The 22,440-nt window shown below is 37.8% G+C and overlaps 1 long non-coding RNA gene across 3 annotated transcripts in view; it reads right to left on the bottom strand.

Annotated features, from left to right (window-relative positions):
• Positions 1 to 21,856, bottom strand: part of LOC122035788 — a 32,493-nt gene extending 10,637 nt beyond the window's left edge. Inside the window, exon 1 of one of the 3 annotated variants that reach the window (XR_006127208.1) lies at positions 21,776 to 21,856. This is a non-coding gene — a long non-coding RNA (uncharacterized LOC122035788). Of the gene's footprint in view, positions 1 to 10,826; positions 11,141 to 21,775 lie in introns of those variants that run through there. The other 2 variants (XR_006127207.1, XR_006127206.1) reach the window with 2 other exon arrangements.
• Between the last annotated feature and the right edge of the window lie 584 nt (positions 21,857 to 22,440).

Raw genomic sequence — 22,440 nt, 5'->3', positions numbered from 1 at the left:
TAATAAACCTAACTTAAATCTTTGCCCAAACATTAAAACCTAGGGTCACTAGATTGCTCCAATAGAAACTTCCTTGTTTCATGTCAACTTCCTGTTGGACTTATGACCGTCAAATATCCGGTCAACCTTTGATCCACTTGGACTTTCTATTTGCCAACTTTCCATTGGACTTCCGATCACCAAGTGCGGTTTTTCTCTTGCCTAACCTCAGTTAGGACTTTCCCTTGCCAACGTACGGTCCTCCTTGACCAACTTGGACTTTTCTTTGCCTAACCGCAGTTAGGTCTTTCCTTTGGCAATGTGCGATCCTCCTTGACCCACTTGGATTGTCCTCCTTGACCCACATAAACTTTCCTTTGCCTAACCGTAGTTAAGTCTTTCCTTAGCAATGTACATTCCTCCTTGACTCACTTGGACTTTCCTTTGCCTAACAGCAATTAGGACTTTCCTTTACCAACATACGGTCCTTCTTGACTCATTTGAACTTTCTTTGCTTAACCGCAATTAGGATTTTCCTTTTCCAACATGTAGTCCTCCTTGACCCACTTAGACTTTCCTTTACCTAAACGCAGTTAGGATTTTACCCTTATCTAACCCTCGAGTTAGGACTTTGCAGTCAAACATCCGGTCAACCTTAATCTACTTGACTTCTTCACATATTAACCAAATATCGAAACTCAAGCTCGAATCCACTTGAGCTTAGTCAAACTAATCAACCTTAACCCAACGACAATTGGACCAACAACCTCCCAACAATATTTCCCATTTTGATATTTGACAATATGTTTAAGTTAGGCTAACCCATATTAGTCCAACTCCATTCTTCATCCCATGCCAAAACATGAATGTAAGTTTCTAATAGAAACCTCACATTTTTCTCCCCTTTGACACACATTACAAACTCTTTACTTTAAGAATCAATTTTGTTAAAGGAACTCAATGAAAGTCTCATACTTTTCATCGTATCTTATGCTCACCTTTGAGCATATATCGTATGCACACCCTAGAGTATTCATTCGTTACAATGAAGATTTGCAATCTTTGTTTCCAATTCTCAACCTTGAGCATTCATTGCAATGAAGGTTCCCAACTTTTCATTATCTAAAAAAGGACAGCCCGGTGCACAAAGCTCCGCTTTATGGGGTCCCGGGGAAGAATCCATTGTACGCAGTCTTACCCTGCTTTTTGCAAAAGGTTGTTTCCAGGATTATAACCCGTGACCTTTTGGTCATAAAGCAACAACTTTACCTTTGCGCCAAAGCTCCCCTTCCAACCTTTCATTATCTCTAAAAAAAAAAAACAAAGAAATATAAATCATGCTTTTAAGAAGAAATTCCCTCTCAAAGCTCCTCCTAAACTCAAAATTAGTCTCGTTTAAACATTCCTTTCTTATCTTTATCAAGAAAATTACCCTCAAATACTCATCAAGTCGCTTTAGAGAGTTAGAGATGGTTAACTAGACTAAACATAGCATAATGAACTAAAATCAGATCATTTCAGTCGAAATAAGCCTTCTTAATCAATTGAAGATGGGATTCAATTGATTATAACATCTTAATCGATTGGATCAATCGATTAAGGAGTATTAAACGATCACCTGATAAATTCCGTGAGCCTCTGTACTCGTGGAAATCCTTCATCAATCGATTGCCTGATCGATTGGTGTACAATAATCGATTGCTGCATCTGATTTCCTGATTTTCGATTTCAGCCCGAAATTCAGAAATCCCTAAATAATTCTATGATTTTCCAGAAGTCACAAAATTTATGTAGACATTATTTGTGTCATGTACTATCAGGGAAAAATAATTTTCTATGAAGATAACACTCATTTTTCAAAGATTGTTACAAAATTAGAAACTATTGAAAACTTCAATATTTCACTCTACTTTGTATCTAGCTAATCAATAGTGATTCCTATCAAAAGATAGATTTTACTAAGGTTTTCTAAATGATTTTGAAATATTTTTCAAAATAAATTTCTAACCATGTTATTTGGGCTAAATGCACATGACTTGTACACTAGTTTTCCCAATGATTGTACTTCACATAATCCATATATTTTAATGAAATTATAAACTCAAATGGATACTATAAATCGACATCTTGAGTTTTTTCATCCTCCTAACATATCACTTGTATCTAATGTGTCTCAAAGGCATATACAAGTCAAGCCTATGGTCTTGTAAGATGTAAAATGAGTTTTTACTAAAACTAAGAAATAATGCATATCTAACTAGGCATTTAACTTTGATCATCCAACCTAGGATGTCAATTGATGTCATTGCTCTTAATTATAAGGAATTAAAAATAATGCATGACAATGAGCATGACATACATCAAATGAGTAATTTTCAAAAAGAAAAATATCATGGATAATGATGCATGTATGAGACATACGACATTTTTCATAACAATATGAATGCAAAATATGATATCATGGCATATGATGAGCATACAAAACATGGCAATACTAGCAAAGAGGAATACTTAGATTTTCATCTAAGTCCTAACCTTAACCAATTGCTAAGCCAAAAGTAAACCTAAATTGCCCTTTTCTCCAAAGAAAATACCAAAATCATAACTTGGCATTTCTTTGACTTCTATTCTATTTGTGCCAATTTAATTAAGCTCAAATCTTCAAATTTTGACATATTTTACTCTTTTAAGAGTAAAAATCAACTTTTTATTTTGCAAGGTGTAACAATGCCTTGAAAAATATCCTAGAGTATCAACTTCATCATGATTGGGTTAAGTACCCTTCTAATTTGAGTTAACACACGCTAAACTCATTTAAAGTGTAGAGAACACTCTTAGGAACCCAAAATTAATTGGTGCTCATTGGGTATTCTAGGTATTCACTAGGGATATCTTCTCTTGATACCTTCCTAATGACTTTTCTAGACTTCTTAGAAGTCTTAGTCAACTCTAGGAATAGCCTCCCTTGTGATCTTCTTAATGACTTTCTTAGGTTTCTTATAAGCCTTAGTCATATTAGTCTTCTCAAGATTACCTCTTGGGATAACTTCCCTTGTTTCCTTGATCTGACTCTTAAACCTACAGTTGGCTGCATAACTACATAGAACTTTATGATAAGATGGCACATTCTCTTTGGCCTTAAATGAATCTTGCCTATCTATCTTTCGATCTTGTTTATTTGACCCTTTAAAGATATTTTTCATTCTTTTAAGAGTCTTTTCCAATTTATCAAGTCTTGAGCAGTTGACCTTAAGACTTGATTTTCTATTCTGAATCCTTACTGTTAGAATAAGTAAAGGGTACAAGTGTTATTCTCCTACTCTTAGTCGGTACTTCATCTCAACTGATGTCACATTCTTTGAGTCGGTTTCTTTTTTTGGTCCTTCCACTTCACAAGCCGAGGTTTCTCCCTCCACCTGCACCAGTGACTATCTTTTATCCTCCGGAGGCGCCTCTATCATCTTCAGCCTCGTCTCCTCCTTTGTAGGTTTATCAACGTCATCCTCGTTCTGCTTTCGATCTTTTAAGGGTCTTTTCCAATTTATCAAGTCTTGAGCAGTTGACCTTAAGACTTGATTTTCTATTCTGAATCCTTACTGTTAGAATAAGTAAAGGGTACAAGTGTTATTCTCCTACTCTTCGTCGGTACTTCATCTCTGCTAATGTCACATTTTTTGAGTCGGTTTCTTTTTTTGGTCCTTTCGCTTCACAGGCCGAGGTTTCTCCTTCTCCACCTGCACCAATAACTATCTTTTGTCCTCCGGAGGCGCCTCTATCATCTCCAACCTCTTCTGCTCCTTTGCAGGTTTATCAGCGTCGTCCTCGTTCTGCTTTGCCGCCGACCAACACTGACACTGTCGTGGGCACATCTTTGGAGCCAAGTCCTTCGCCGTTTCCTCCGGTCCCATCTCCTGACTCTGATGTTCCTATTGCACTTCGAAAGGGTATGCGTTCCATTCGTAATCCTTCTCCTCACTATGTCTCTTTGAGCTATCATCGTCTTTCTCCATCCTATTATTATTGTCTGTCTTCCTTGTCGTCTGTTTCTCTTCCAAAGACTACAGGTGATGCCTTTGCCCATCCAGGTTGGAAACAGGCTATGCTTGATGAAATGAGTGCCTTGCAGAGCAGTGGGACTTGGGACCTCGTTCCTCTACCTCCTGGGAAGTCGGTGGTTGGTTGGGGTGTTTACGGTGAAAGTTGGTGTAGACGGCACGGTTGATCGGCTTAAGGCTCGTCTTGTCACTAAAGGCTATACTCAAGTATTTGGATTGGATTATGGAGACACCTTTTCTCCTGTTGCCAAGATGTCTTCTGTGCGTCTTTTTCTGTCTATTGCTACAATTCGCCATTGGCCCCTTCATCAGTTGGACATCAAAAATGCATTCTTACATGGTGACCTACTCGAGGAAGTCTACATGTTCTGATCTTGTATGTCGCTTGCGGAAATCTTTATATGGTCTCAAGCAATCACCCAGCACATGGTTCAATAGATTTAGTACCGTAATTCAACAGTTTAGCATGACTCGAAGCGAAACTGATCATTCTATTTTTATCACCACTCATCTACTGGTTGCATCTATGTAGTGGTTTATGTTGATGATATTGTCATCACAGCTAATGATCATCTTGGGATTTCACAAGTAAAACAACATCTTTTCAAACATTTTCAGACAAAAGATCTCAGCAAACTCAAATATTTTCTAGGGATAGAAGTGACACAGTCTAAAGATGGGATCATTATATCCCAAAGGAAGTATACAATGGACATTCTGGAAGAAACAAGAATGTTAAACTCAAAGACAGTCGACAATCCCATGGATCCTAATGTCAAGCTCCTACCAAATCAAGGAGAGTCTCTTTCAGATCCTGAACGGTACATGCGATTGGTAGGAAAACTAAGCTACCTTACTGTCACTCGTCCGGATATCTCATTTGCAGTGAGTGTAGTAAGTCAGTTTCTTAGCTCACCATGCAAAGAACATTTGAATGCAGTGACTCACATTGTTCGATATATCAGGGGTGCACCAGGAAAAGGTCTTTTATATGAAGACAAAGGACATACTCAAGTCGTCGGGTATTCTGATGCAGATTGAGCAGGATCTCCCTCTGATAGAAGATCTACTTCTGGATTTTATATATTTATCGGAGGTAACCTTATTTCTTGGAAAAGCAAAAAATAGAATGTTGTGGCAAGATCCAGTGTAGAGGCAGAATATCGAGCTATGTCTATTGCTAGTCAAGAACTTATATGGTTAAAACAGTTGCTTCAGGAACTAAGGTTTGGAGAGGTTACACAAATGTCACTCATATGTGACAACCAAGCCGCTATGCATATTGCCTCAAATCCAGTCTTCCATGAGCGAACAAAGCATATTGAAGTTGACTGTCACTTTGTTAGAGAGAAAGTCATATGTGGAGAAATATCTACTAGTTTTGTCAACTCAAATGATCAAATAGCAGATATATTCACTAAATCACTTAGAGGTCCTCGGATTGACTATATATGTAACAAGCTTGGTGTATATGATCTATATTCTCAAGCTTGAGGGAGAGTGTTAGAATAAGTAAAGGGGTATTCTTGTCTTTTGGTGTATATCTCCTTTTCTATATAAAGGCCTAACTCGTGATTCCCAAAATACGAGAATTTAGGTTTTGCTTTGAACACTTACATTTGGTTTTTTCTTTATTTCCTTGAGCTTTCTCCTTTTAGGCATATATCTAGAAACATTAGAGTTCTTGTTTAAATTATTTCTACCTTCTTATCCTTAGGTGACGTAGTCCTAGCATGATATGCTCTATAATTTTCCTTAGGGTTATCATGCTTCCTATTTTTATGGTAACATACTCCAAAATCATAAAATTTATTTCTAGAATACTTGTTATATTGAAATGAAAAATTACAATTACCTAATGGTACCTTAATTTTACTTTTAGAAGTTTCCTCTTGACTTAAGCTTCCTCATTTCTTCTTGGTCAGTTCTCTTCCCCTTGGACAACTCAAATAATGTCCACTTTAATTGCAAGAAAAACACATACTCCTTACCTTTACATACCACGGGGTTAACCTCCTTTGATTTCTCCTTCACATTAGGTGCCACTTGACCCTTCTTCTTAGTCAATTTGGGACACTTACTCTTATAATGTCCTTTTCTCCTACATTCAAAACGTATAATGTGATTTTTATTTTTGCAAATTGAAATTGATATACCTTCACATGTAGGGATGACACATGATTCTTCATTTGACCCAGAAGTAAAAGCTTCTTCTTGCTCCAGTGTCAATGATTGACGCTCCCCCTCAATCCTTGAGGTGGATCCCTCTTCAACTTCATCCTCGGATGTTGAGAACCTCTCAACCTCCAAATCTTCATGCATATAAAACAAAGAGTTGCTGGGGATCTTGGCCCGGCTAGAAGAGGGGTTGAATAGTCGATCATCCCAAATTTTGCTTCCTACGTATTCGTTAGTGTAGCAGAATACTAACCAAATACAAATACAAAATCTAAAGACGAGAAAGAAACCAACAAACCATAACACGTTATTTACCTGGTTCGGAGATTAGGGCTTCTACTCCACAGCTATTCGTAAGGTGAACGATTTCTGTGATCCTTTAGTGGATCAAGCCTCAGTAACCTCCGGCTAGTACGAACTCCTCGGTGAAGTCAACCTCGCACAACTTGATCAATACACCGGACACCGATCACAACTCAAGGCAAATTACTAACCGGGGTTTTCCACTCCTCTTTCGTCATCAAGGTCAGCCACCCCAAGCTTCACTATATAGAGCTTGGGGAAACCATCAACACTAATTTTACCGTTACCAGTCAACTGCTACATGGACTAGTCGACTAGTGTCGGCCAACGGCATTGCAACGACTCTTTACCAGTCGACTGAAAACATTCTGTGTCGTGCCCCAGTTGACTGGTCTAAATGCCAGTCAACTAGTCCAAACACCAATCGACTGGTGATGCCCTAAACCTAGGGTTTCCGTTCCCGAATATATTTCTCTTGCACTCAGACCCTCACATCTCACTTGACTCTTCCTCATAGCCTTGACCTCGATTGCATTTAAGCTCGCAGCCTATCCCAATGTCATCCTTCACATATACCTTGAAGTGTGCTTCCCTCAGCTTGTCCTTGCTGCCTTGTCCACGATCCCTCGGATGCTTCATCCTTCATCGGACCCGAAGCTATCAAGCTAAGTCATATGTGCATCCTGCAAACCAGCATAACTCAAATACACATATCAAATACAAGGGTAAACCTAACTTAAACTCTTTATCCAAACATCAAAACTCATGGTCACATCGGACCCTCAAGATTGCTTCCAACTAGTGTTTCCCTTTTTATCCTTGTCGTTGCATTCGGTTGAGGATGGGTCTTCATGAAGCTTTTCTGATTTACTCCATATCTCCTTGGCATCTTGATATTCTCCAATTTTGCACAAGATGGTGATTGGAAATAAATTAACCAACAATTTTGTTACTTTCTCATTGATCTTGCATCTCTTGACTTACTCCTCAATTCATTTCTTCTTCCCGAGGAGCTTCCCTTTTCCATTAATTGGAATTTAAAATTCTTCTGTGAAAGCAAACCATTGCTTTATGTGAGGAAGTATTTTCATCCTTGACTTTTAAAGATCGAAGCTTCCAAATCCGAAGGGTGGAGGTATCCGGATATCGTATCTGAATCTATCTTGGGGTTCCATTTTGAAATTTAGGCTCAAAACTTCGACTTCTTCTTCCTCTAGCTCGTGTTTTGATGGAGGTTAATATGATGAAGAGCGACTGGCTCTAATACCACATGTTAGGATACTCCAGGAGCTAGAGGGGGGATGATTAGCTCTAATCGCCTTGACTTGTTGATTTGTTATAGTGGAAAACTAGAATAAATGTTAACAATCGGATTTACTTGATATCCACCTCCTTGAGGTGACTAATCCAAGGCTCTACACACTCCACTATGAAAAACACTCATTCTTGGAAACAATTTGGAGATGGAGAAACCTCGTACAAGCTCACAACAAGAAATGCAATAATTACATAAATACATAATACAAAGAACGCCTTGCTTGATCACTTATTGCTTGTAGATGCCTCTTGATCGATTGGAAAGTACAGCAACACTCGTCTTCCAAAGGCTCAAGAACCGGCGGTGAAGAGTGGAGAAGAAGAGTGTCTTTGAATCCTTGCCAAAACGCCTTTTATCCAAGATATAGGGTTTACAATCGATTGGCCTTACTCACAATCGATTCCACGTCGGATTCGTCCGTTCAAAACTCGCAATGGCTCTTTTCTTCTTCTCCTAATCGATTGTGTAGCTTCAATTGATCACCTAATCAATTCAGAAGCTCACTGTTCATACAAGAACTCTCCCAACCGATTACGCAGCTTCAATCGATCACCTAATCAATTCAGAAGCTCATTGTTCATACACGAACTCTCCCAATCGATTACGTAGCATTAATCGATCACCTGATCGATTCAGAAGCTCACTATTCACTCACTAATTGTCCCAATTAGGGAAGATCTTGATTGATTACTCAATCGATCAAGACACTTTTTATACTGTGCTTCGTGAACCAATCGATTACCTGATCGATTGACCCCCAATGGATTACCTAATCGATTAGTAAGCAGTAAAATATGTAGAGCTCTAAATGAGCTTCATTTCTCATCTAAGATGACCTCATTTTGATATCCGAGTCAAAAGTTATAACCTTCGAAAGTTTGCTTCATTGAAACTTTCTCGTTTCATGTCAACTCTCTGTTGGACTTACGACCACCAAGTGTCTGGTCAACCTTTGACCCACTTATGTTGAAACTTCCCCATTTCATGTCAACTCCCTGTTGGACTTACGACCGCTAAGTGTCCAGTCAACCTTTGACCCACTTGAACTTTCTCGTTGTCAACTTTCCGTTAGACTTCTAATCACCAAGTGTGGTCCTCCTTGACCACTTGAACTTTCCTCTCCCTAACCACAGTTATGATTTTTCTTTGCCAACGTGTAGTTCTCCTTGACGCATTTGGACTCTTCTTTACTTAACCGCAATTAGAACTTTTCTTTGCCAACGTAAGGTCCTCCTTAACCCACTTGGACTTTCCTTGACCTAACCGCAGTGAGAACTTTGCCAGTCAAGTATCTGGTCAATCTTGACGTACTTGACCTCTTTTTTCATATATTATCCAAATATCGAAACTCAAACTCGAATCCTCTCGAGCTTAGTCAAACTGGTCAACCTTAACTAAGGACAATTGCACTAACAATCTCCCAACAATGATTGCTTGTAAGTGTCGAGAAACCACATTGTATCTTTGCCTCTTTCATTATCTTTATATACTAGCAGTAGAGTGTCATCATCTTCTTTCTTTTCTTCCATATAATTTGCTTTTTCATATACTTTATTCTTGGGCAATCTGCATTCTTTAGCATAATGCCCAAATTACAATTGTAGCACTTAACTTGAGATTTATCGTACCTCAAGTTTGTGTGCCCTTTTCCACATCCTCTTGTTGAATTTTCTCCTCTTTCATTATTGTTGTTGGAAGTTCATGTTCATTAGCACGGCCTAGTCCATATCCACGACCTCTTCCACGTTGACTTCTATTGCTAGAGAAGTCTTAAGAAGTTGTTGAGTAATCTCTGCATTAATTTTCTTCTTTTTTTCATAGACTTGTAATGAACCCAAGAGTCGCTCTATCGTCATGGCTTGTAGATCCTTGGTCTCTTCGATGATAGTTGTAATGTTATCAAATCTTAAATATATTGATCGAAAAATTTTCTCAATGATATTTACTTCTAGCTTCTCGCCATTTCCCTTTAGTTGATTGGAAATGGTAGAGACTCTAGAAAAATAATCAAATCAACTCGCCTTCCTTCATACGAAAAGCATCAAATTGACTTCTTAACATTTGAAGGCGTACCTTTTTCACCTTTTCTTCTCCTTGATATGAGACTTGGAGGGTTGAAGGCGTACCTTTTTCACCTTTCCTTCTCCTTAATATGAGACTTGGAGTTTTTCCCATGCTTGCTTGGCCGAAGCAGCACTTGAGATTTTCTCAAAATCATCCTCATCTAAAACTTTATAAATGAGAAAGACAGTCTTCTTGTCTCTCTTTCTTAAATCTCTAAGACTGTCTTTTTCAGTCGAAGATAGCGTCAAGTCATCACGCGGCTTAACGTAGTCTTTCTCCATAACCTTCTAAACATCATGAGCTCCAAGAAACGTCTTAATCTTGATACTCCAATTATCATAGTTACTCGCCTTGAGCACCCGAATTTGAAAGAAAGTCATACCTCTATTAGTTATAGCTCTGATACCATTTTGTTCAAAGAAATAATTTATAGAAGGCAAAATGCACTTTACGTGGAAGAGGGGAATACAAAAAAACATAAACTCAACTTGATTAATTTATTTAAAAAGTTAACATATTTATAGGCTTATAAGATAAGCACTATATATCTCCATATTTATCTCACATACATTTAATCTAAACCATTTTTCCTTTTACCATAGACACTCATTCTTATCCACCTCATCTATCCATTATTTGCCGCATCATGAATTCTATCTCTAACCACTAACTTTCATTCTTTTCAACAATTATCACCTCATCATATTCTATTTCTATCCACTAACTCTATAATATTCTATCTCTATCCATAAATTAAGTTTAATTTTCAACACTGAGGATTAGAGTGCTTCAATCGACAATCAATTGTTGACCTTATATTAGCAATTTTATATGTATCCATTGATTGCGGAAGCGCATCAATCGATTGATCTAGACATTGTTTGACCTTTTTGGATCAAATGTGATGGTTATCATAAAAAAAAAACAACCTGCTACCAAACCTGAGGGGGTCGTAGAGCGCTTGGGATTTATCGCACAGTGATCAAGAACGGAGAGCTTCAATCGACAATCGATTGCCGACCTTCTGTTCACAATTTTAGATGTATCCATCAACTGCTGAAGCACACCAATCGATTGATCTAGACGTGGTTTGACCTTTTTGGATCAAATGTGACCATCATTATAAAAAATCCAGTGACAATTATGGTGTTCTTCGTGAAAAACTCAATAATGACGCCTATCATCGGTTTTCTTCTTTAAATTTTTGACGAAGAAGGATTGTTTTACTCCAGTGGTTAAAATCTAGCAAAAAAATTAAACCATCAACGGAAACACTAAACCTTAATGCTATAAAATCGATGAAATGGTATTGGCTTTGATCCCACTTGAAGGGAAGTTGTTTTACTAACCACATGAATTAAAAAAACTTATAAACTCAAACATAAAAACATACCAGATCTAGTAACATCCAAATATACGACAAAAAATAAAATAACAGCATAAATAAAGACGATATACTTAAATGCAGCAGAGTGGCCATCAACTTATGTGTCGTCCTTAAAATCTAGCAATCCAACTATCCTACATAGAAAAAAGATGTTTCTTCCCTAATTATCTTTTTTATTACTTTTGCTAGGGCAACAATGTTTTTTATGATGAAAAAAAAAAGTAAATGCAAAGTTCCAAATAAGGTTACTCATGCTTTTAAATGGCTTGGGTGAACATGAGAGCCATGATCGTTCACGGTTGATAGTCCACGGCGGGAATGTTCTAAAGAGAAAGCAATAGTAAATAGTATGGTAGAGGCAAATCTCCAACAAGGTGATGGCCATTTTTATTTTTAATAGATGCAGATAGCTACGTAGTATCTACTTCAACAATGCCCAAAATAGAATATTTTTTATATGAGAAATATTTTGAAGTACTTTTGACTTTTTTAAAAAAAAACATATAATATCATTTTGACAATTTTAATAATTAAGAATGCCCTCTCTTTTATTGTTGTACTTATTACCTAGGCAATAACAAATACAAATTATTATTTACTAAACAACAATAATAATAAAAAATCAAAACTTTAATTTATTACAAATATGCTGATCTTAAACCTTCCTTAAACCTACCTTCAATTCATTTTATTTAATTATTATTTTTAATGACTTTCACTCCTTTAAAAACATAATCATCCTGAGATAAACATTTACTTGCCCGTGGTTTTACTTTTATTAGAGAATATGCCTGGAATTTTAAATGTCATACCAGTTAAATTTCTCCAAATGAAGTAAGCTCTCATCAAATGTGAATGTAATAATTACTATTTAACAAGCACAAAATTTAAAATTTATATGAATTATCATCTGAATATGTTATATTTAGTAGATTTTACAACGGACAAATTATAATATTTTAACAGCTTATGTTTTTTCTATTTAAGTGGCGTTTAGTACACCGATAGAAGAATGAGGAATTGGATTAATTCTTAAACCTTATGTTTGGTTGATGTGAATGAGAATTAAGATTTTAGAATAAAATCCAAAAACTTGAGTATAGCTGAAACCCACCTCCCTTGGTTTTATTATATCTAAAAACCTGGATATCATCTAAATTATTTTGGATGAAAATAACTTTAATATATTTGTTCAATTTTTCTTTCACATCATTTTCTCTCTTCTTATTCTCTCATCATACTTTTTCTCCTCATTCTCTCTCATCACACTTTCTCTACCCTTTTTCTCTCATCACGCATTCTCTCTCTTCATTTTCTCTCATCACACTTTCTCTCTCCTTATCCTCTCATCATACTTTCTCTCATTGCACTGTCTCTCTCATCATTATCTGATTGTAGTTTCTCTCTCATCATATTTTCTTTCTCCTCAATCTCTCCCATCAATTCTCTCTCTTCATTCTCTCTCATCACACTTTCTCTCTCTTCATTCTCTCTCATCATATTTTCTCTCTCTTCATTTTCTCTCATCATACTTTCTCTCCTTAATCTCTCACATCACACTTCCTCTCTCCTCATTTCCTCTCATCACACATTCTCTATCTTTTTCTCTTTCATATTTTTCTATCACATCCAATTTTCTCTCACATCTAATTTTTTCCTTTTTTTTCCTCTAGGGGTAAAAAAGAAAATTTTTGATTCATTTCGATAGAAAATATTCAACTAATCAAATTATTTTTATAAGAGTGACATTCATGCTCATACTCATTCTCATTCCACAATACTATCATTCTCATTCTTATTCTGATTCCTAGGAAAGAACCATACATCACATGTACGACTCTCTCTATATATAGTACGAGGATCTTTGTCAGAAGGTAAAGCAATTTAGATTCTCGACATGGTTCTTGCGCCATGGTTGCTCTTTCTTCTCCTTGCCTTCTTAAATTCCTCTGTCGCCTCTTCTTCTTCGACAAGCATTACATTATTCAAGTGGAAGAGTCGATTGAATCGCTGACAGAAGGGAGCCTGAAGAGATGGCACGAAACCTTCCTGCGATAGCCGTCGAGGCGTCTAGCGTCAAACGACAGCGGCTGCACTCCTACAATGACGTCTTCAGCGGGTTCACCGCCACACTGACAGAGGAAGAGTTGCAGATGATAGGGAAGAAGAATGCCTTCGTGCATGCATTCCCCGACCGAGTGTTGTGCATGATGACCACCCACACGCCGAACTTCCTCGGGCTCAAGGTCTAATGTAAGGGGCTATGGAACGACTCAAAGCTCGAGAGCAGAGTCATCGTCGGAGTTCTCGATAGCGGTGTGATGCCTGGCCACCCTTCCTACGACAACGAGGGGGTCCCGCCTCCGCCCTTGATGTGGAACGGCTCGTGCAAGCTCGAGACCGGTTGGAACAACAAGCTTATTGGCACTAGGTCGATGATTGCCGGTGGGGATGGGAGTCCTCCAGTCGACGAGAGCGGCCATGGGACCCACACTTACGCCATCGCTGCTGGTAACTTCGTCCGAAACACAAGCTACTTCGATTTCGCCAAAGGAGCGACCGGCGGAATGGCCCCTCGGGCTCACCTCGCCATCTACCAGGTCTGCACTGGCGTCCTTGGAGATGAACGCTACAGTTTCGCCGACGTCCTCGCCAGGTTGGACACAGCGGCAAGGGACGACGTTGACATCCTCTGTATCTCGCTCAACGCCCCTTCCATTTCTCTCAACCAGGATCCCATCGCTATCGGTTCATTCGCAGCGGCCAGTAAGGGGATGTTCATCAACTACTCAATCTGCAGGAAACTATGGACCTGACAACTTCACTGTCTCCAACGAAACGCCATGGATGCTCGCTCACCATGGCAGCTAGTAGCGTCGACCAAAGCATCAGGGCCTTCGTGAAGCTTCCTAGCAGGAAGGTGATCCCTGAAGAGTCCTTCAACCAGCCTAGCAACTTTCCTAAAAGCATTGTCAGCAAGACTCCCGTTTGCGAAAACATACCCATCTCAGCCAAAACTCCACGAAAAACCTTTGCTGCCAAAACCCTCCACATCAACCGCGACCTAGCCTCCTCCACGCTGCCAGCGACCTAGCTTCCTCCGCCACTCCAAGGAAAGCTCTCGCGTGCCAAAGAAGGCAGTGTTGAGCGGCGTCGAAAGGGCACAGATGAGCAGCGCAAGCGCGGTGGCAAGCTACTTGGGGTGGCAATCTACGCAGAAGGAGCGGGTGAGACTGCTCTACCATCGAGGGCTCAAAAATGCCCTCAACTAGGCCATCCACCATCTCATGTTCTACCAAGACGTACCGTCTCCTCTCCCCCCTTTTCTTATTTGTTTCCAGGCTAAATTAGCAACGATCATCTGCATAGATGATTGATCTGAAGTGAATTCTTTTACATTCAGTTTGTTGTGGCGCTCAAAGGCTAGATCTAGTGAAGTGGGCCGATTATTGTGCCTGATTTATTTTACATGGACAAAAGATCTCAATGCTGATCCATAGCTTTTCTTTCCTAATTTGCCCAAGAAGTTGCATTCAAGTTCATTTATTTCCCTGTTAGCTCTAGCATTATATTCAAGCTAATTTTTCTTATAGATTTTGTGAAATTGCCAGTTTTGATTGCACTTTATAGATATCTAAATCGGTGAGGTTTCCCTATTCGTTTCTAGTCATCTAGAAATACACGGTTTTGGGGCAAACAGGTATATGTCGCGACACAAACTTGTTTGTGTTTAAGGACAACATTATGTTGATAAAATTAGTGTGCACATTGCTTCTTTGTATCTTGGATCCATGACTAAGTACTATTCTTCATGGTAAAATACTATGCATGTGGGTTGCAATCTTTATGTAGCAACTCAAATGGTTATCTTATTTGTGTAAGTTCCTATGGACGATAGCTTTATGTATTTGGCTTGGTTCTTGAGTTTAATCTGAAAATCCAAATCATCTATGATCCAAGTTTAAATTCAGAGGAGTACTGGAATTGTTGATGAGTACTGTGTAAGTTCCAAGTTTAACAGAAATTTTTACTGAACCATACTTATATATTAGATTACTTTAAAATTTCATTCTTCTAGTGTTTTAGTAATTCTTTTTTCTTATTATGTTGGACATGGCCTGTCTATGTTAAAACTGAAATTGGAACAATAAAAGAATTTCTAGTAGATTGAGTTCCTGATATAATGGAAGGTTTAGTATCTTCTACTAGAATTGTTGATGAGTCTCCTTTTGCAGTGACCATTGGAGAAAAAAACATTTCTGTTCTTGCAAAATCCAACATGGTTTACTCTATTGATTTAATTGGTTATGGTTATTGTGATAAACCAAACCCACGAGTAGTTACTATGAGTTCATTCTAAACATTTGAGACTTGGGCAGATCAGCTATATGATTTTTGTGCTGATGTTGCTAAAGATGATGCATTCTTCACATGCAACTCTATCTTTGGCAATGTTTACTTGGTAACAGTTTCCTACATTCTTTTTGTGCAAACCTTTTATTTTATATTTTTGTATGATTTCTACAATAAAGCCTCCCGCACTTTCTTCCTATAGATGTAAACATTTTTCCAGTGTTTATATTCCATATTTTCCTCAATTGAAGTTTAGAATCTTCATCTCAACTACAAATTGCTTGACACTCAAGAATCAGGTACACAATGAAGAACGTGAAGCGTAAAAATATCTTGAGACAGAAAGAAACTTAACAGTCAAAAATATTTGTAGTCTTACTATGATGTACCCTAGATGACATGCATATTAGAGAGGATTTCTCTCCTACATTGATCTAACTTGACATGTTACCAGTTGGAATAATTAAATGAAATATGATCTAAACTGGTCAATGAAGTTGTCACATCCAAATCAATTTGCAGTTGTTTCATTTCCCCTTTTATAGTTGTTTGTTCATTGTTGTAATCATCATAATAATCTGAATATTAAAAGTGGGATTATGCGTGTTCAAATAACAACTAGCTGATTTAATAGTTGAGATGAATTATCTCTATTAGAGTTAACATTGGTAAATAATGGACAATAAGATCTATGCAGTTGAATCCAAATAACTACAACAAACACGGTCAAATGATGATGATGATTAATTATTGACGGTAACAAGCCTTAGACATAATCATGTTTAGCCATGTAAAAGACAGTAGTTAATCTTGTTCGAGAAAAATGGTCAAAGACAGTAGTGAAAGTAATCTTGTTTGACTTCTCAGCTAGAAAAACTTCATTTTTGGTATTGCTATAACTAAGATTTGTCAATATGCCCAGCTATCTCTGTTGCATAAATATTTATTTTCATCTGGTTTACGCCAATGTTCGGGGTGTTCTTTATGGGCCTCCGGGAATAGGGAAGGTTGGTATAGTATTTTTATTTGTCCTACATAAGGTCATGCAATAGATCCTGATTGATGATTGTTGCTTAGCAATTATCCATTTCATTTTCAGACATTGTGGGCAAAAACTATTGCAACACAATGCTCACTGAATTTTTTGAGTGTGAAGGGACCAGAGTTAATCAACATGTATATAGGAGAATCTGAGAAGAATGCCAGAGACATCTTTCAGAAAGTATTATGAATGTTAAAAAAAAAAAAAAGCCAAGAGAATCTAAGATTTAAGGACCAGAGTTATCTTTCAAAAGCAAGATATATTGGAACTAATATGCATGTCTAGTATGTAGGATTTTTTTATTTTTATATAGACTTAACAAGGATCCAAAGTTTGTAGATTATATGTACATATTTTCTGTTTAAATTGTATGACATATTTCTGGTTCAATAGTAAAAAAATTGATCAGTTGTACTTTCATGATATTTTAATTGATATTATTTATAAGGATTTAATTAAGCAATTCATTGTGTAAATAGATTTTAGTTTTGTAAATAGATTTATCTTTTGCTAAAAAGTTGTATTTTAAAAAAGACAGCTTTTTTATCAATTAAAAACATTAACTTTGCTAAAAAAGATAATGCTTTTTAAGCGTAGTAAAAGTATTGTTTTTGTAAAAAATAACAACGTTTTTTAAGCGTTACAAAAACGTTGTCTTTACAAAAAATGACAACGTCTTTTAAGCGTTGTCTTTGGACGGACTTTTTACAACAGTGCTTTTAACAGCGTTTTTTAAGCCACATAGACAACGTGTTGTCTTTCATAGTGTCACTATTGTGTTTACAAACGCATCTCAAAGCATTTGCACATTTTCCAAAGCATTCCTAAGAAAAGACTGACAAGTGACTGATACATTTCCTTAAATGGACCCTCAAATCTTTGTTATTTGACAGGCTGGAAGCTTCAAAAAAAAGTGTACGGAGCAATTGGGCCTTGGGCCCACATTGGCCGAACGGTCTTCATTCAAGAGGATCGCAGACCAGCCCTGCAAAACATCGCTAGAGACTTAGTCTTCACTCAGCCCCTTAGCTTGCCTTCACGGCAGAGTACATCTGATCGGTCCATAAGCTCGATTGGCTAGAGCAGCTGGTCGAGTTAATACTTAGCCATTAGCTTTGACTGATGTTCAGCAGATCAAGATGTCCGGCCAACCAAACTTTTAGCTTTATCTTTAATTTGTGTGCGGACCTCTAAGCTCAGGCATATAGATTCGGTCGACCATTAGAGATTCGACCGGCCAACTATGGCCCGACCGGGTCATATGATTCGATCGGACCACATGATCCAGTCGGATACTCTCCTGCTCCGGTAGGTGGCTCTACAGGTTGACTGCCTCTTAACTGTAACCTCGACGTCAGCCGGCCTTCCCTATTTTGACCCGCTCTCAGAGGGTCCACCTTTATCACCATATCACTAGACATCTCCAGCCCTGGCCTTATCATCTTCGCAGCCTGGATTCCTTTCAGTGACACTCCGGAGTACAACATTGAATTCGGCTCGTTCATGGCAGCAGCGCCTCACCTTAGCGGTGTCGCCGCTATCAAGTCGGCAATTGTCACCATAGCAGACGCCGACGTATCTGACGAGTTACTTGAACCGACGCTCTATTTTGCCAATGGCACAGGACACATCAACCCTAACAAGATGGCCAGACCAAGTCATTTACTTATGTTCATGCTCACTTGGAAAGATATCTCTTATATTACTACCTAATGAATCACTGCATGCCATTACTGCTACCTCTCACACCATTAAATGATTTACTAATTTTTTTTTTCATAGATCATGCATAGTATCCGTTCAGGTACATACCGTCCTGGATTAGTACAATCATTGGTTACTAAGATAATGAAATATATCAAGTAAATGTCATGAAAATAGCTTTGAATCTTTAACACTCAGAATTGCGTATAGTGCTTGTTTGAGATTACTTTAAATTGTTATATGGTATATCATCGGCGGCCCCGCTTAAACCAGATGGGCACAACTTACCCAATTAAAATCGCCTCTATAAGCCAAACTTCATGATCACTGCATATCATTGCTGCTACCTCTCACACCATTAGATGATTTACTAATTTTTTTCACAGATCATGCATAGTACTCGTTCAGGTACATACCGTCCTGATTAGTACAATCATTGGTTATTAAAATAATCAGATATATCAGGTAAATTTCATGAAAATAGCTTTGAATCTTTAACACTCAGAATTGTGTATAGTGCTTGTCTGAGATTACTTTAAATTGTTATGTGGTATATCATGAGTGGCCCTGCTTAAACCAGATGGGCACAACTTACCCAATTAAAATCACCTCCATAAGCCAAACTTCATGATCTAGTCTGATCAAAAATTCTTACTTGCTGAAAAAGGCTTAGAAAACTTTAATCTAATGGTTCTACTGGGTTTACATCGGATTTTATCATAAAATCAGTGATTTCTTTTGTAAACCTCTTTCAATGGAACTTGTGCCAACTCTGGATTCTATCGTATCAATAAAGGGTTGATCTCCATTATACTCATACCTACTTCTTATAGAACTCTGTATCTGCCCTGTGACGTGGATAAACTTCATGCTTTGTTGTTTTTTTTAATACTCTAACTGGGACAGTACTTTTATCTTGTGGTAGTCAATTACTGCAGGAACTCTATATTTTTAGAATTCATTTTGTTTTTTTCCCTTCATTTACTGTGTTATGCTATGGAGTAACACGCTGTCGTCAATTAATTTTGTGTCTCATTTGTACTCCGAATGTTACATGGGGTCTCGGCTATAAAAGGAACGAAAATGTGTGATATTTAATATACATGATCAAATGCTTGGTTTAATATGGTAAGGCGTTGCCAGCTACAGGGGCTCTCCGCTTTGAGCTTTGAGCTGTGAGCACACCGAACCGCTTTAAATGCAGGGGTGTATGCTGGCAACGTTTTTAACGTCAATTTTAATCTAACGGTGAGTGGCGTCTTTTTTTACTTCTAGATCCAATGGACATCTTGGAATACCACAGAGAATGAAAAGTCACCTCGTAAGTCATCCCTGTCAAAACTTTTAATGGTGGCGATTTGATGGTGACTATTTTTGTCTAGCACACTCATCGAATGGTAGGGAGAAGATCCCTACAATTGACGGCTTAGAGAAATGGTGTGATACCACCGTCAGAGTCTTCTTCTTAACTATTTTCGCTGTCTTTCACTCTTATGTTCTTACGCTCTTCTTCTTTCTCCATCTTCTGTGTCTTCTGTCCCTACAAAGATTAGTAAGTTGTGACTCCTTCAACTGGATTTTTCTCTCATTTTCTATGCTCTTCCCCTTCATTCTTTTTTCCTCTGCAACTATAACTGTTGGTAATCCTCAAATGTGGTATGAGACTCAACAGTCAATTCTCCCTGAGGATGCAGGACCCAAAATCCGGGAGTTTTACGCAATTCTGTTAGACCATGAGATTAGGATTCCCTGACGAGATCATAGACCTAATACTACTTTCTTCTATGGTCAGTTGATAGGCTGCTTAAGGTTTCCCCTCCCATCCTTCATACAAGATTTAGCTCATTATTTCCGTATCTCCTTATCTCAACTGCAACCCAACTTCTACCGTATGATTTGTGACGTATCCATCATCTTTCGGATAAATGACATTCCCCTAAACGAAATTTTTTTCCATTATCTTTTTTTACATTCAGCCTGCCGAATATGAAACCCTCTATTTTACTGTCATGAATAAATGTAAATTTTTTGGTGACAGTCCAACATCCAACAAAATATGAAAAGATCGATTCTTTTTTATTAAACCGCCTAAACCCTATACTTAGCCTATTCCCTAGCTCGACGAACTCCACGAACAACCTAAGCTGGGAGACTATAAATCGAAGCCAGTGTACTTGGAGACGACCTTCATTCTGAAGGATCTAATGTTCGACGTCATCCTATTTATATGACGCTTCCATAAGTAAGAAACTGAACTGAGAGCTGACTTCCACTAGCGACAAGCTCCTGCCGATAGATAGAGATGGGGAGTCTCATCAGACGTTAGTTTCCCTTCCTTCTCTAGTGTCCGACATCGTTAATAGTGAAGGGTCTGAGTCGACCATCGATACCACCACTCATGCAATATTACATTCTCCAGCAATCGTAGCTTCTACCCATGTGATTGATCTGAAGGAGTCACCTGAGAGAAGGGCTCCATTAGAGTTTCGTTCTCGGGGAAAAAGATTAGCCCTACGACAATCATCCCCACCTCTTAACCTTTCTGCTCCTAGTGGGAGTTAAGGACGGATTCACGAAGTCAAGGCCAGGAGAAACGTCATCGAGAGTTTGAAGGGCAAATATCTCCAATAGACGACCTTGCAGAGGTGGCTGCTGAAGGGGACCTTGCAGAGGTGGCTGCTGAAGGGGGGGTTGCGAAGAAGAAGAGATTCATTAGACCCACGCCCCCCCCCTGCCTTCAGTGACCCTCGTTCAACGGGGGAAATTCACCTTGCTTACAGAGAGGCAAATCGGGAGATGCGTTGTCAAATGTGCGAGCGAGAGCTAGGGAAAACCCCTCAAGCCACTAGCCAATCGTGTGCTTACCGTGCAACAGCAAGAACCCTGCACGAAGCATAATAATATCATAAAAGAAAAAGGAAACTTGAACCAAAATCAATTGGTATTAATAAAATATAATCTAACTATTGCAAAATAGAAAAAATTAAGAATGAGATGGTCAACCAATTATATATATATATTGAGACGGGCCGATAACTACTGATCAAATAAGATCATAAGAAGCACTAACCAATTGATAGAATATTTGGGAACAATAAGGTTGTTTCTTTGATTGTTTAACAGCAAAGCTATACAGAAAATCATATATAATATTGCTTTGACCAAATAATAACTATGTTTAAGAATAAACCTTTTTTGCAATTCCCGGCATCGCCTTTTCTCAAGCACATGCAGAAGTGCATGCTTTGCAAGCAGAAATATACCAACAACTATGAAACCAGTACAATTAATTTAATATCATCTATTGCACAAGTCCACTATTTGTGATTCCTACTCAACACACATAAAATTTATTTTTTAAAAAATATTGTAGTAAATGGAGGAAAACTCACCTAGCTCATTTCCTAAAGGTAATTAACAAATCAATATTCTTAGGGAAGATGCAAAATGGAACTTTGTCCAATCTCTGTATCCTTACTTTTCCGACATTAACTTTAGCTGCCTATTTAGAGAGACAAAAAAAACACCAAGGATATGAGAATACTACACAATTAAGAATTCATGTAAAACATCATATTATGATTATTTAAGACAGTGCAAATGTTTACTCTAGCAAAAAGAATACATCTTGATCAACAATAAACTTTCTTCTAAAAGGTAGCTAATCACAAATATCAAAGGAGTTATTTAAAAAGAAATTATCACAAACATTAAGACCCTTAGAATAGTCAAGTGTCCCCGTGTCATTTTTGTCTCAAAGATTTCACTAGCGACAGTTAACATCAATCCTATATCACCTCGAGATCTAACAACAAACACGTCCAGTACCATCATCTTTATAATTTTAATAAATATTATCAGCATATTTCATCCAAAATTATTAAAAACACTTAACAAAGAGAAGAATAGGAATATAATTATCAACTATCAAAATCGAAACATGGCATTTATAGACGACAAGATTACAAGTGATTATATTAGATAATGTGAAGTTTTTCGACAGAAAATTTCATCCAATAGTTCATCTAACAATAAATAACCACAAAAAGAAAAATAA

This window comes from Zingiber officinale, unplaced genomic scaffold (genome assembly GCF_018446385.1).
Source record: "Zingiber officinale cultivar Zhangliang unplaced genomic scaffold, Zo_v1.1 ctg108, whole genome shotgun sequence".
NCBI classification, from domain to species: domain Eukaryota; kingdom Viridiplantae; phylum Streptophyta; class Magnoliopsida; order Zingiberales; family Zingiberaceae; genus Zingiber; species Zingiber officinale.
Note: the sequence above shows the minus strand (reverse complement) of the source record. Positions and strands in the feature narration are given on the sequence as shown.